The 12,861-nt window shown below is 34.5% G+C and overlaps 1 protein-coding gene and 1 pseudogene across 9 annotated transcripts in view; one reads left to right on the top strand and one right to left on the bottom strand.

The window, feature by feature from the left end:
• DENND1B (DENN domain containing 1B) overlaps positions 1–12,861 on the bottom strand; it is a 272,297-nt gene that overhangs the window by 218,628 nt on the left and 40,808 nt on the right. The window lies entirely within an intron of this gene.
• On the top strand, positions 8,922–11,050 carry LOC116558634 (annotated as a pseudogene). Its single transcript, XR_004272105.1, has one exon. The product of XR_004272105.1 is annotated as a 60S ribosomal protein L24 pseudogene (transcript).

Raw genomic sequence — 12,861 nt, forward strand, 5'->3', positions numbered from 1 at the left:
GAAGAAAATAATATTAGAAGAAATAAAGGCTGATTTTTCCAAAACTGATGAAAGACAACCTTTAGATTTGGAAATGACAACAAACCCAAGCAAGATCTCAAGGAAGACACAAATAGAGGCATCACAATGAAATTGCAAAGACAAAAAAGAAATTGATACCTTTCAAAGCATCCTAGAGAAAAAACAGGTAAGTGGAAAATGTATACATTATATTGACAGCAGACTTCTCAATAGTAGCAATGAAAGCCAGAAGACAGTGGAATAATATATTCAAAAACTTAAGAACTATGCAAACAGGAATGTAGGGAAAATAAATATATTTTCAGAAAGACAAAACTGAAAGATTTACCAAGAATAGACCTTCACTACAGGAGCAGCTAAAGAGATTGTAACAGAAAAATTCTCCTTTTGTTATAAAATGCAAGAAATTACATATTTCATGTATCAGGCATATATATAAAACAATATTTACTGAAGCACTGTTTATAATCAGCAAAGTTTGGAAAGATAACCTATATGTTCAACAATATGAAAATGATTACACCATTATTATTCTATGAAATACTATATAACCCTAAAAAAGACTATAGCCTTGAAAAAAAAAAGTTCTATTTGTTCACATGAACAAAATCTCTCTAAAAGAGTGATAAATGAAAATAGTGAGACAAGATGAGGTCAGAGAGTTAAGCAAGAACAAGCAGAACATAAAGGGCCTTACAACTGATAGAAAGGAACCTGGCTTACACTCCGGGAAAGCGAGCCACAGAAGCATTTGAGAAGAGAGGAGACATGCTCTGAAAATATTTTAACAGGATCACCCTGGCTCTGTGTTGAGTATAAACTGAAAGGTAGTCATATAATAAACTGAGTTATGAGGCTACAGATAATATTTAAAATGAACCTCTTAGGAAAATAACTTATACCATTCATATAAACATATATGGATTGGAATTCAGATATATATATATATATATATATATATGGATGTATAGATAGATAGATAGACAGACAATTTGTGGTAAAATGTCAGGGAAGCAAGCAAATAACATAAGATTTACAAGATAATCCACCCTCTGGAGACAGAATTCATGGCAAGGGCAATAAGGGTCAGAAAGTCCAATGGAAACTCTCCCAGTAGATTATAGTGGTTGTTTTATGAACCTGACCTTGACCCAGTGATCTTGCTGGCATGTAAGTACTCTGGAAAGGAAAGAACAGTGTTTCATAAAACTAAATGGGATCTAGATCTGCAGAACTTCAACACAGATGATGAGGAGCCCTCCTACTCACTTTGCAGAACCACAATCCAGGCTGTGAAGGATCACACAATGTTAAAAATGCAAAGACGTGTGATAGCAACATCATCATGAATGGCAGTCCAGGAGCCAAGGGCAGCAATAATGAAATAGGATATACTTCAAACAGTGGTCTAAGATGAGAGTGAATATCACTGTCAGCACCCAACAGTGTCAGAAGCATAATCCTCAGGGGTGTACTAAAACAAGGGCTCAACGTTTGCAAGTGATGTGGAAATAACTGCAGTGAGACATTAAGAACAAAGGCATGAAGCACAGTAGTTGAGATAGATAAGCAATTCCTCAGCACTTATGAGATACCCCTGGAGGGCCACAGAAATATTAAAAGAGAATGAATAACTCAAAAAGGGACTGAGACCCAGAAGGTACTCAGACAGAGGTTATCAAGCTGGAAAAAATTGAGTCTAAATACCAATGTGATGCCTTCTTTTCCTTCACGTTAGAAAAACCTAAGGACTTGCGGGCAACACCTTTCAAATGTCCACAATAAAAATTAAGAAACTTGTTAACGTAAAACTATAATAACAAAATGAGCACAACCTAGATATTACATTTCAGTTCTCAGGTCTCTCTTGATGTGGTATGAAAAGCAAATGAAAGTAGAGATGTGAATATTTTATTTTGTTTCTAATTAAATATGCTGTTTTATTTCTAAAATCTTCCCTGATGGTATCCAGAATTTCCTTAAACTGATAATGGGTAAATATCATTAACCTTTGAGGTCAGTATTATGACTGGTAAATACAACACTGTGATATTGGCAAGAAGAATCACTTCCTTGAAGGGGCAGAAAACTATTAGTCTGAACATGCTTACTAATAATTAAGTCCTACAGTAATTTTCACCCATTTTTCTTAAAACATATAATTATCAAGTTACTGGGAATTATATTAAAAATACTTTGCTACATATTTCAAATAGAAAACAGTGATCTGGTTTTGAGGCCAAAGGGACTGGATTCTATTTGTAAGTAGAATTCAAGAGCAAACACAAGTTCACAAGGATAATTTGTTATGTGAGATTATACAAAATTGTCCATATGTCATAGATCAGAGGTAAGAAGGGTCACAAGAGACCCTGTTTCCTCTCCCTACATGGAAAGCTCCTTTATGTTTCACTTTAAAAAAAAAAAAAAAAAGAAGGCACATCCTTTTATAATCTACACATATATACAGGGACTGCTCCAAATCTCCCAGCTTCCCTCCTAAACTGTCCAACAATAAACCAGTGGTTGAAAGTTCTTCCCAATGTCCAACTAAATCTCTCAGAAGATATTTAACTCTTTTCTCTCTTGTTAAAGAGCTGAAGGGAAAAGAATGGATCACCCTTATATGTAATTTTTTAAAAACTCAAAAACTTTTGCTGAAATTATACTTCCCATTGTTCACAAATTATTTCCTCTATATTTACACAGTGGTTCTCGACCCTTTCTGTTCATCAGATTACCTATGGAAGATCATTTAAATTTTTAAAAAGTGACCCTTCACCCCACCGAATACCATAGTAACCACATCTACAATTTTTTAAAAACTCCCCAGGTGATTCTAATACACAGCTCTGATTGAAAACCACTGCTGCAAATCTTTCTGTAAAGAAATTTTTCTCAAGCCTTTTAAAACCTTCCGCTATTTTTCAAGTTTCCAATATTGTTTTAAACTGGACTAAAAAACACAGCATATAATGTGATATCTAAAACTAAGTGTTTTTATAGATATTCACAGCATAAATGAAGCAAAAATTCTGTAACTCAAATCAATTTTCCCAATGACTAATTACACCATCCCCTTAACTAGTGTCCAACATTGCATCATATCCATCTCACTCTACTTACGGAACCCAGGAGCCACTGCTAAAAATTTCAGAATCAGCTTTACCATGCCTTCTTCATCCTCCATATCTAATCAGCTGCCTAATCATGTTAGTGTTTTCTTCAAAATGTAGCTCTCATCCATTCCTTCTCTTCCATATTCATCTTACTCTAAATGCTTATGGCCTAATTATTCTCCTTTCCACTCAGCTCTTCTCAATACAATGCCACCAATTTAATCTTAAGTTTTTATTATTCCTCCCTTCAGAGAAAAATGTTCAGTGGCTTACCACTGGTTAACAAAAACCTAACTCATCAAACTGTATTAATATTTAATGCCTCATATAGAATATTCAAATTTAACATAATAAATCACTTCATCTATTAAAACCAGTATTATAAAATTCTGCACTTCCTACCTAATTTCATCCTACCTATCTAAATGTATTTCCCACCAACTCCAGTGCAGATTTTCTGCTCAGTCCAGGTATCTTTTCGCATAAATAAAATGTAGTCCCAATGCCAAGAATTTACTTAGACTCCAACACATCCTGTATGCTCATTTTGAAATCCTATCTTCACTTTTCTCTGTCTCTCTAAAATCTATGCATTATTCCTGATCTATGTTATGAGGCCTTCCCAAAACAGTGCAGCCACACAGACTGTCCCACTTCCAGGCAATAACCATTGCTGCTTAACCATTTTATTTGTCTCCTCATTTAAACAAAGCTCCTGAAAGCAGGATCATGTTTCAAATTTTAATGTATACTTTAAAAAGGTAGCTTTTTCAGTTTTTTATTGAATATATTTTTCATTCCTTCCATTCTATATATATATATAATGATATAATGCAAATAAAATTCATCCCTATCGTATCAATTTCTCACAGTAAATGTCATAAACTTAACTTGCTTATTTTAACGTGCCTATTTTAAGAAGTAGCTAGCTTACTCTAACACAAACCTGATCAATTCTGATTTAAAGGTAATATAATAAATCAAATAATTGTTAACACCAAAGAGAGTCAAGTGATCTGCCCTTGTTTTCACTACATATTTTCACTAAAGATAAGCAAATCAGCAGGGTAAAGCCATTACTAATTAAGAAAGCCTCATACTTCAAGAAAATAAACAGGCAATTAAATAGTAATCATACAGAATAAATAGCAATTACACAAATTACCTTGGACATTTGCCACTGATGTGTTTTTAGTTAGCCCCCATAATGTACAGCACAGTACCGCTTCAGCTTTTGGTCTCAGAACTGATTTATTCTCTTAAATATCACTGAGGTTATCAAACAACTTTTATTCATATGAGTTATAGTAATGACATTTATGTATTAAAAAATCAAAACTTAGAAATTAGTAAAGCACAAAAATCCTTAAGTACACATTTCATTAGTCATCAAACATAACTTCATCACATCCTGAAGCCTAACAAAAGTCTACCATACACTTGTGAGAAATGGGAGCGAAAAAGGCTAATAACATCTCACTACTATGAAAAAAGTTCTGACCTCACAGAACTCCTAAAGTACTCCAGGGAACTGCCACAGGCCCCCAGACTACACTTTGAGAACCAAAGGTATAGCACAAAGAATTTTAAAAACAAAGTAAAATAATGTTTAAATATAGTATGAAACTTGTTTTTTAATTAAGATTTTCTTTAAAACCGGAGAAAAAGTCAAGGTATAATTATTTATTTATTACACAAATATATTCCTTTTTTACAGGTAGAAAGACAAAGGGGAGATTTCAATGCCTTTAGGATATATAGGTAACATAAATGAGTGGAGTGAGCCTATAGAAGACAGACTACGGAAGGACATATAGTAAAAAAAAAATAGATCCTGTTCCCCTTCTCAAGAAAGCAACGATTATTCAGCTCCAGCCATGTGAAATGTGTGGGCTCAGTGTTGACAGATACTTTTGACTTTTTAAGAAAAGCCAGAATTTTTATGAAAAAAAACCACCTAATTTTCTAGTTGGGAAAAATAATTTAACATTTCATAAATATCATGTGAGCCAAATAAAGTGTGTCAGGGGGCCATTATTTTTTATCTCGGTATTATGACATTGGAACTTAAATTAGAAAAGAAAAAAATTATTTAAGGTTAATCACATATTTAAAGTAAGGGGCTACCTGAATTTTTTTTAATCTGTTATGGTGGCTTTTAGACTGGAAATAGTTTCTGTTTAGCTAATTTTTTTTAAATGTGCCACACTAAATGAAGAAGAATTTATCCTGATTTGCAGATTCTAAGGTTAACATTTCAAAAGAAAATGAACATGGACATTATTAATCCTGTTTCCCTGAACTTAAGAACAACACTTTTAAAAAAAGTCAGATACAAGTTGTTTAATCAGAATTGGTACATATATACATTATATATGTATATTATTTTATGTTTTTGAAATGTCTGAATTTTATAGTCACACTATCAAAAGAAAATACATTCTCAGAATAGGTTGATCACTTTAAAAATTAACTTACCAGAGCCTATAATGTTGATATTACCATATGACAACTTCATGATTCAACGTAAAGAACAACTGAAATCTTTCTGGTAACTTCTTGAAAGTATTTACATCACAAATTGTAAGAGACAATGACAAAATGAGACAGTCAAAAGCGTTAAAACAGACTAGTAAAGAGCTCACAGAGAAGAATTATGCCCTTGGAACAACAGACAGAATCACACATTTAGAAAAATAATTATTAACTGAGAAGCTATAGTAGGAATACAAATAAAGAAAAAGAATAAATTTGAAATTCATGACCTCAGACCAAAAATATACTTGTATTTAGTTGTATATTCTAATATCAGGCTATTCTCTAGGAAAGTGAGCAACTAATTCCCGTTTAGGTTGTCCTACAAAAAGTACTAAGGATGCAAAACAATAAAAGAGTTGGGGGATAATCATTTGAAGTTTAAAAATTTCAGTAGTATATAACTATATCTTCAGTGAATTCTAAGAATTCATGGCATAGTAGTTAAGTGGCTGGATTCTGAAGTCAAACTTCATATAGACATGCCATGCATTGTCAATCACTCACTACACATCAGGGTGTCCAGTCTTTTGGCTCCGCTGGGCCACACTAGAAGGAGGAGAATGGTCTCGAGATACATGTAAAATAAACTAATGAGCTTAAAAAATAAGCAAAATTTTTAAAATGCTTTATGAAAGTTTATGAATTTTTTTGGTCATATTCAAAGCTGTCCTGTGCCACATGCATCCTGTAGGCCACAGGTTAGACAAGCTTGCTATACATGATCTTTCTCCAGTTACACAGCACTCTGTGCCTCACTTTTCTCCAATGTAAAGTAGTGATAATAGCAGTACCCACCTTGAGAAATGTTGATAGGATGAATGGAGATTATATAAATACATATATGTGTATATATGTATGCATATATGTATAGAGAGAGAGAGAGAGAGAGCTGAGAATAGAGTCTAACACATAGAAAGCCTAGCTATCACTATATTCATTGTTGTAAGGTAAGATGGAAAAAATGCTGAGACACTGATGCAGAAATTTGACCATAGTGAATGGAGATAAAGCATTAAGCAAAATGGTAGGTTATTATTGGCTCTTTCTGTCTCTTCATATAAATTTACCTCCCCTCAACCAGGACCTTCCCAAGTCTGGTCACTTGTTTTAAAATGACATCCTTCTACACTTCTGTCTTAAAGAGTAATTCCTTAAGAAAAAAAAAATTTTGTTTTTGATAGAGTCTCACTCCGTCACCAGGCTGAAGTGCAGTGGCACGATCTTGGCTCACTGCAACTGCCGCCTCCTGGATTCCAGCAATTTCTCTGCCTCAGCCTCCCAAGTTGCTGGGACTACAGGTTCAAACCACCACACTCAGCCAATTATTTTTTGTATTTTAGTAGAGATGAGGTTTCTCCATGTTGGCCAGGATGGTCTTGATCTCCTGACCTCATGATCTGCCCGCCTCAGCCTCCAAAAGTGCTGGGATTACAGATGTGAGCCACTGAGCCCAGCCAAAATTTTTATATTTATATAGTCAACTAACTATCCAAAACTTAAGAGTGCTGCATAACAGCCCACCATCCACACCTACCTAACTGGCCCACCTATGTATTTCACATATTCTTCTTTTCTTCAATTCACTCTTAACTTCTATTTTCTATCCTATCACTTCAAGCTTACTTCATTATCACTCAATCACCAGCACAAGCTCTCCTCTCTCTTACCTCCTCTATCTCCTTTTCTCATTTTCTGTCATGGTAAATGTAAAAACTGGGTCACTACAGGAAGAGCTGTGTATTGTTACCAAAGGCAATCAGAATAACAGAAGAAACATTAAGTTAAAAGCACCATGGCAAACAACCTTAGAATATGACTCAAACAATCCAATATAAGCTGCTGCTTCCCCATTTTTATAGTTTTTCTCAGGAAAAAGATACTTACATTAATATATCCAAGCAAGAAGCCCAAATGCATAAAACCTTAATTATTGCTCAAGATTGGTATCTGACTGACAAGAGAAGGAAATGCAATTAGTCCAGGTCAGTAGAAAAAGCAGGCAAACGACAGAGTTATCAGCAACTTAACTTCCATCACTTCTAAATCGACTGTAACTACATTCCCGGTATTGATAATACCAATATAAGATTAGACAGAAGTCTCCAAATTCTTTTTACACGGGATTGCAACCATCTCCTCCAAGGAGTTGCATAACAACACTGACCACCACACCTATGTACCAAGAGAATAAGTACCAAAATACCAAAGACCAAATGGGAGAAAGTCTTAATTATGTACCGCAGATATGTAGTGTTCTACTTGTCTATTTCTATAGACATATGTGATCATATTAAATAAGGAAATTGGGGGAAAAAACAATGAAGAAAAAGGATCAAGATTTTGTACTCACACAACGGAAAATAAATATTCATAACTCGACAGAAGTAAAAGAGCAAATATTAGACATTTACGGTTTCCTGCATTTATAGTATGGTCTTTGATACATACTCTCCCACTTAAGACGTTTAAACACCTATGTTTAAGAATAAGTAAAGAAAAAACACATTCAGAAATATGCATGTATTATGAGAACTCAAGTATCCACCCTGACAGTTATGTGCTTAACCTGTTTTCATAAAGACAGCATACAGACCTCAATGAATGTTTCTCCTGTTATTCTTCTACCTTACCCAATACTTTTTTTCCCCTTACCAGCTTATTTTACGGTCAGAGGTTAAACTGCTAACCCTTCACCTTCCAGGAAAGTTTTTTTTCCTCTCTCATAAAAGGTTTTTCACAGTGTGCAGCAGTCGGATTAGCTCTTCTCTTTGAGAACAAAAGCTCTGTCTTTGTCTTCGTTGTTTGGGCATGGAGCCCCTACATCAGAGGAAGCTGCTCCTACTCAACTTGCACAATAATGATATTGTGAGGCCCCACGAAAGCCTGGCCTCTCAGTGTCTAGACTCTCATCCAACCAGCTAGCCAAAGAGAAAATCCTGTCAAGCACTCAGCTGAAAATTAACTAAGGTATCCTGTTGAGAACCTGATGAAGATGTTATTTGACCATACGGTAAAACTTTCTATTGTTGAACATAAAGATAAGAGAAAAACTTTTAGAACTCAATGCTTTAACAATCTTGGTCACCAATTCGCGCATGGGTCAGTAAATGTATTTTACCAATATACAACCCCTTCCTCTATACGTGCTCTTAAAATAATACACAGGCTTATTTATGACACTCTAAGCTCTTACATTTAAAAATCTGTGCAACTACGAGATACATTCAAAAAATTATTAGAAATTATATGTTATTTGCAGTTTTTACATTGAAGATTTATCATTAGAAATTCTGCTACTGCATTTGTCACTGAAGTACCCAATCAAAATGCAGAAGTCAAAATAAAACTGTCATCTTTTCATATTCCTGAATAAGCTTTAAAATATTAAGCAAGAGAGAAATAGTAAACTAAAAAGTCAATAATTGATTAAAGCTTAGAAATGAAAACAAGAGTACATAAACCAAACCATTCTTATAAAAACTGTTTGTAAATTTTTTAACCTGTAAAAAGTTAAATACATTAGATAAATTTAAATTTGGTCATATGATAGCAATAAAAGATGATTCTCTCATGTACATTAAGTTATGGGTGAGTTCATAAATATTTACAAGAGGTTTTGGGGACTGTTGCAGTTTTTGAAATATCATCTTATAATTTACAACAATAGCAACAACTGTTATTGAAAATTATTAAGTGAAAACTATATATGATTATAACCACATTTAATAAGCTCATATTGAAATCTAAAAAGGAATGCACAAAAATAGATGTTCTGTGTTATTGGTACGAAAAGAATAATCTTTTTCCTTCCTTCAAAATTTACTGCAATACATTAGTAATTTAAAAAATAAACTTTACAGAATAATCGGAATAGTTCAAAACCCTACAAATGGATAGCAATTAATGAAAGATAAGGGTGTCACTACTGTATATAGGATTCAGAATTAAAGAATAAATCATTTTTACATACTCGATACTATAATATAAATTAATTCCCCAAATTTTAGGAGAAACACAAATGTACTTTCTTTTTTAACCTACAACAAACTTAACAAAAGAAATACATTTATTCTTAAGGGGGAAAAAAAATCAATGCTTAACCACAGCAGATGCCTGGCATGGAGGGGTATTTTTCTACTCTTTTAATAGACACATGAAAATCTAAGCCTGGCAAACACTTAAATTGAAGACTCTGGAACACAGTGAATAAGTGACATCTGGCAGAAAATGTTAAATATTTCATTCCTACTTCTGCAGAAAAGAAAAGGACTGAAATTTAACAAAATTTAAAAGAACATTTCATATAACACTGATATGCAATTATAAAAAATAGATTTGGTTAAATCTATATGATATATGAATAACACGAAAGTTAACAGAATGGTATAAAAACCAATACTGAATAGGTCCATCGTGCCTACCATTAAGTATTTTTTATATCAATGAATTACGTAATCTGTAAAATGATTATAGAACCAAGTACATCCACCCAAATATTGGAGGCAGAATGGCTTTATTCTACTGGATGCTCTACAAAACACCTCTGCTTCAAGTAGTTTTATTTCCTCAGAATGCTACTCAGCTTCACAGAAAGGGTATAAAATATCTTGGCTTTTGGCAATTAAACTAAATAAAATTTAAAAGTCCAAGACCTGAGAGTATTCACTGTTAAATTACTTTGAAGCTACTTCTCTTGGGTTCTCTGGCACTTTCCTTTGTTAGAAGAAGTGATCTAAATTTTGCTTAAGTTTATGTTCACTTTAATGTGAACTATGAAACATTCCATTTACAAAGCATTCTTAGGCTTTCGTGAATTTTAAAGGGTATTATTCGAAAATATAGGCTGGGGCCATCTTTTCTCCTCCCGTGGAGCCGCCGCCATGAAGATCGAGCTGTGCGGTTTCAGTGGGTACAAGATTCCTGGACACGGAGGTGCTACGCCAGGACCGAAGGAAAGGTTTTCCAGTTTCTTAATGCAAAATGCAAGTCAGCCTTCCTTTCCAAGAGGAATCCTCAGCAGATAAACCGGACTGTCTTCTATGGAAGGAAGCATAAAATGGGACAGTCGGAAGAAGTTCAAAAGAAAAGAACCCGCGGAGCAGTCAAATTCCAGAGGGCCATTACTGGTGCATCTCTTGCTAATATCATGGCCAAAAGAAATCAGAAACCTGAAGTTAGTAAGGCACAAGAAGAACAAGCTATCAGGGCTTCTAAGGAAGCAAAAAAGGATAAGCAGGTATCTAAAAAGACTGCAATGGCTGCTGCTAAGGCACTTCCAAAGACAGCAGCTAAGCAAATGATTGTGAAGCCTGTGCAAGTTTCGGCTCCCGAGTTGGTGGAAAACGCTAAACTGGCAGATTAGATTTTTAAATAAAGATCGGACTATTTTAAAAAGAAGAAGAAAAAAGTATAGATTGGAATACTGCCAAACAACTCACTCTTTTGATTTCAAGCTCAATTTTAAGCTGCAGATTAAAACTTTTGTTGAATTTGAATAGCAAACGTTTTGAGTCAGCGAGAACATAAGATCTACTCATTTAGAGATTTAATATTCAATGATTTGCCCAAACTATCTATCTATCTATCTATCTATCTATCTGAGACAGGATCTTGCTTTCTTGCACAGGCTGGAGTACAGAGGCAAAACCATAGCTTACGGCAGCCTCAGTTGAGGCTGCCTCAGCCTCCCAAATTTATCACAGCTAAGACCACAGGTGTATGCCACCACACCCAGCTAATTAAAATAACAATAATAATTTGTACAGACAGGGTCTCACTATATTGTCCAGACTGGTCTTGAACTCCTGGCCTGAAGCACTCTTCACACCTTGGCATCACAAAGCACTAGGATTAATTATGAGCCACCATGTCCAGCTTCTTACATTTTAAATTAAAATGATAAATTCTATGTATATCACAAAAATCATCCCTGAGATAATCTGTGATAAATTTGTTACTGTAACCTTTCTTTACAAATGCCTATACTCTATTCCTGTTCTACTGGAAAGGCTATTCATTAGCTCCAAGGCTCTACTGATCTTCCTTGCCTTTCAGTTAGGACTGCTATCCATATTTCTGTTATACCACTCATTCTGAAAACAGCTTCCTCTTTATTTGTGACTGCTGAGGACACACCCAGCATCTATTCTTTCGAATGTCTTTGTGAGACTACTTCATAAAGGAGATTTCTCAATGCTAGCATTCATGCAAGGCATCAAAAATCTGTTGCTATTGCTCTTGAAAATCACCCAAGACTGCCTAATTGCACATAAAGAGGCCTATTCTGAGTCTAAATCATCCTTCATCTTTTTTGTCATATGATAATATCATCCACCATAAGCCTTCATCCACTCCTAACTCTATCCTAGTTCTTCCAATTGCACACATAGGGTATATCAGAGACACTGCTCCTTTCCTACCATCAATTATAAGACAGCACACCAATAAACCTGACTGCAATACCTCCAACGGAATAGTGGGAAAGTCTTCCGCCCCATGAATCCAAGCACCACCATAGCCCTATTCCTCTGGACAATGGCTTCAAACTTTCAGATGCGTAACAATCACCTGGGAAACTTTTCCCAACATGTAGATTACACTCTTATTTCCATCCTTAAAATAATCAAAGTATGTCCCAGGAACCTGATTTCTCAATAAATCATCTATGGCTCTAAAACACATACTGATAAACAGTACATAGCAGCTCTTTTTAAACACTCGTGGACATCCATCTAGCAACATTAAACACTCCATCTTGGAGGTATGACAAGACTCCACAGGATCCTGAAAACAAGGAGATTTTTGCACTCTATAGACTTGTTTTACTAAGTATTATAGGAAGCTCTCCTACTTAATCCTTACAGCGAAAATGCAGCAATGATCCTTATTTATTTTGGGGCCTTTTCTTAGGTAAACAAGAAAAACATTCACATAGGTATCCAGAATCTAATTTACTAAAAGTAGCGGAGCCCCTAGATTCTAATTATGTAAAAACTGGTAAATTTAAAAATAAATACTTAGAATTATGCTTCAAAAAAGAAAAACAAGTAAAGCTATGGCTTCCTGTTGAGTTATAAATCTCTCTTTGGTCTCGTAGAACTGTGTTTTCCAATCACCTTGAGGAAATAAAGCATTACTTACTTCTAAGACAAAATTTCCAGTATTATTCTAAAATTGCATTAGA

This window comes from Sapajus apella, unplaced genomic scaffold, assembly GCF_009761245.1.
Source record: "Sapajus apella isolate SASKATOON/1434 unplaced genomic scaffold, GSC_monkey_1.0 scaffold22, whole genome shotgun sequence".
Taxonomy (NCBI): domain Eukaryota; kingdom Metazoa; phylum Chordata; class Mammalia; order Primates; family Cebidae; genus Sapajus; species Sapajus apella.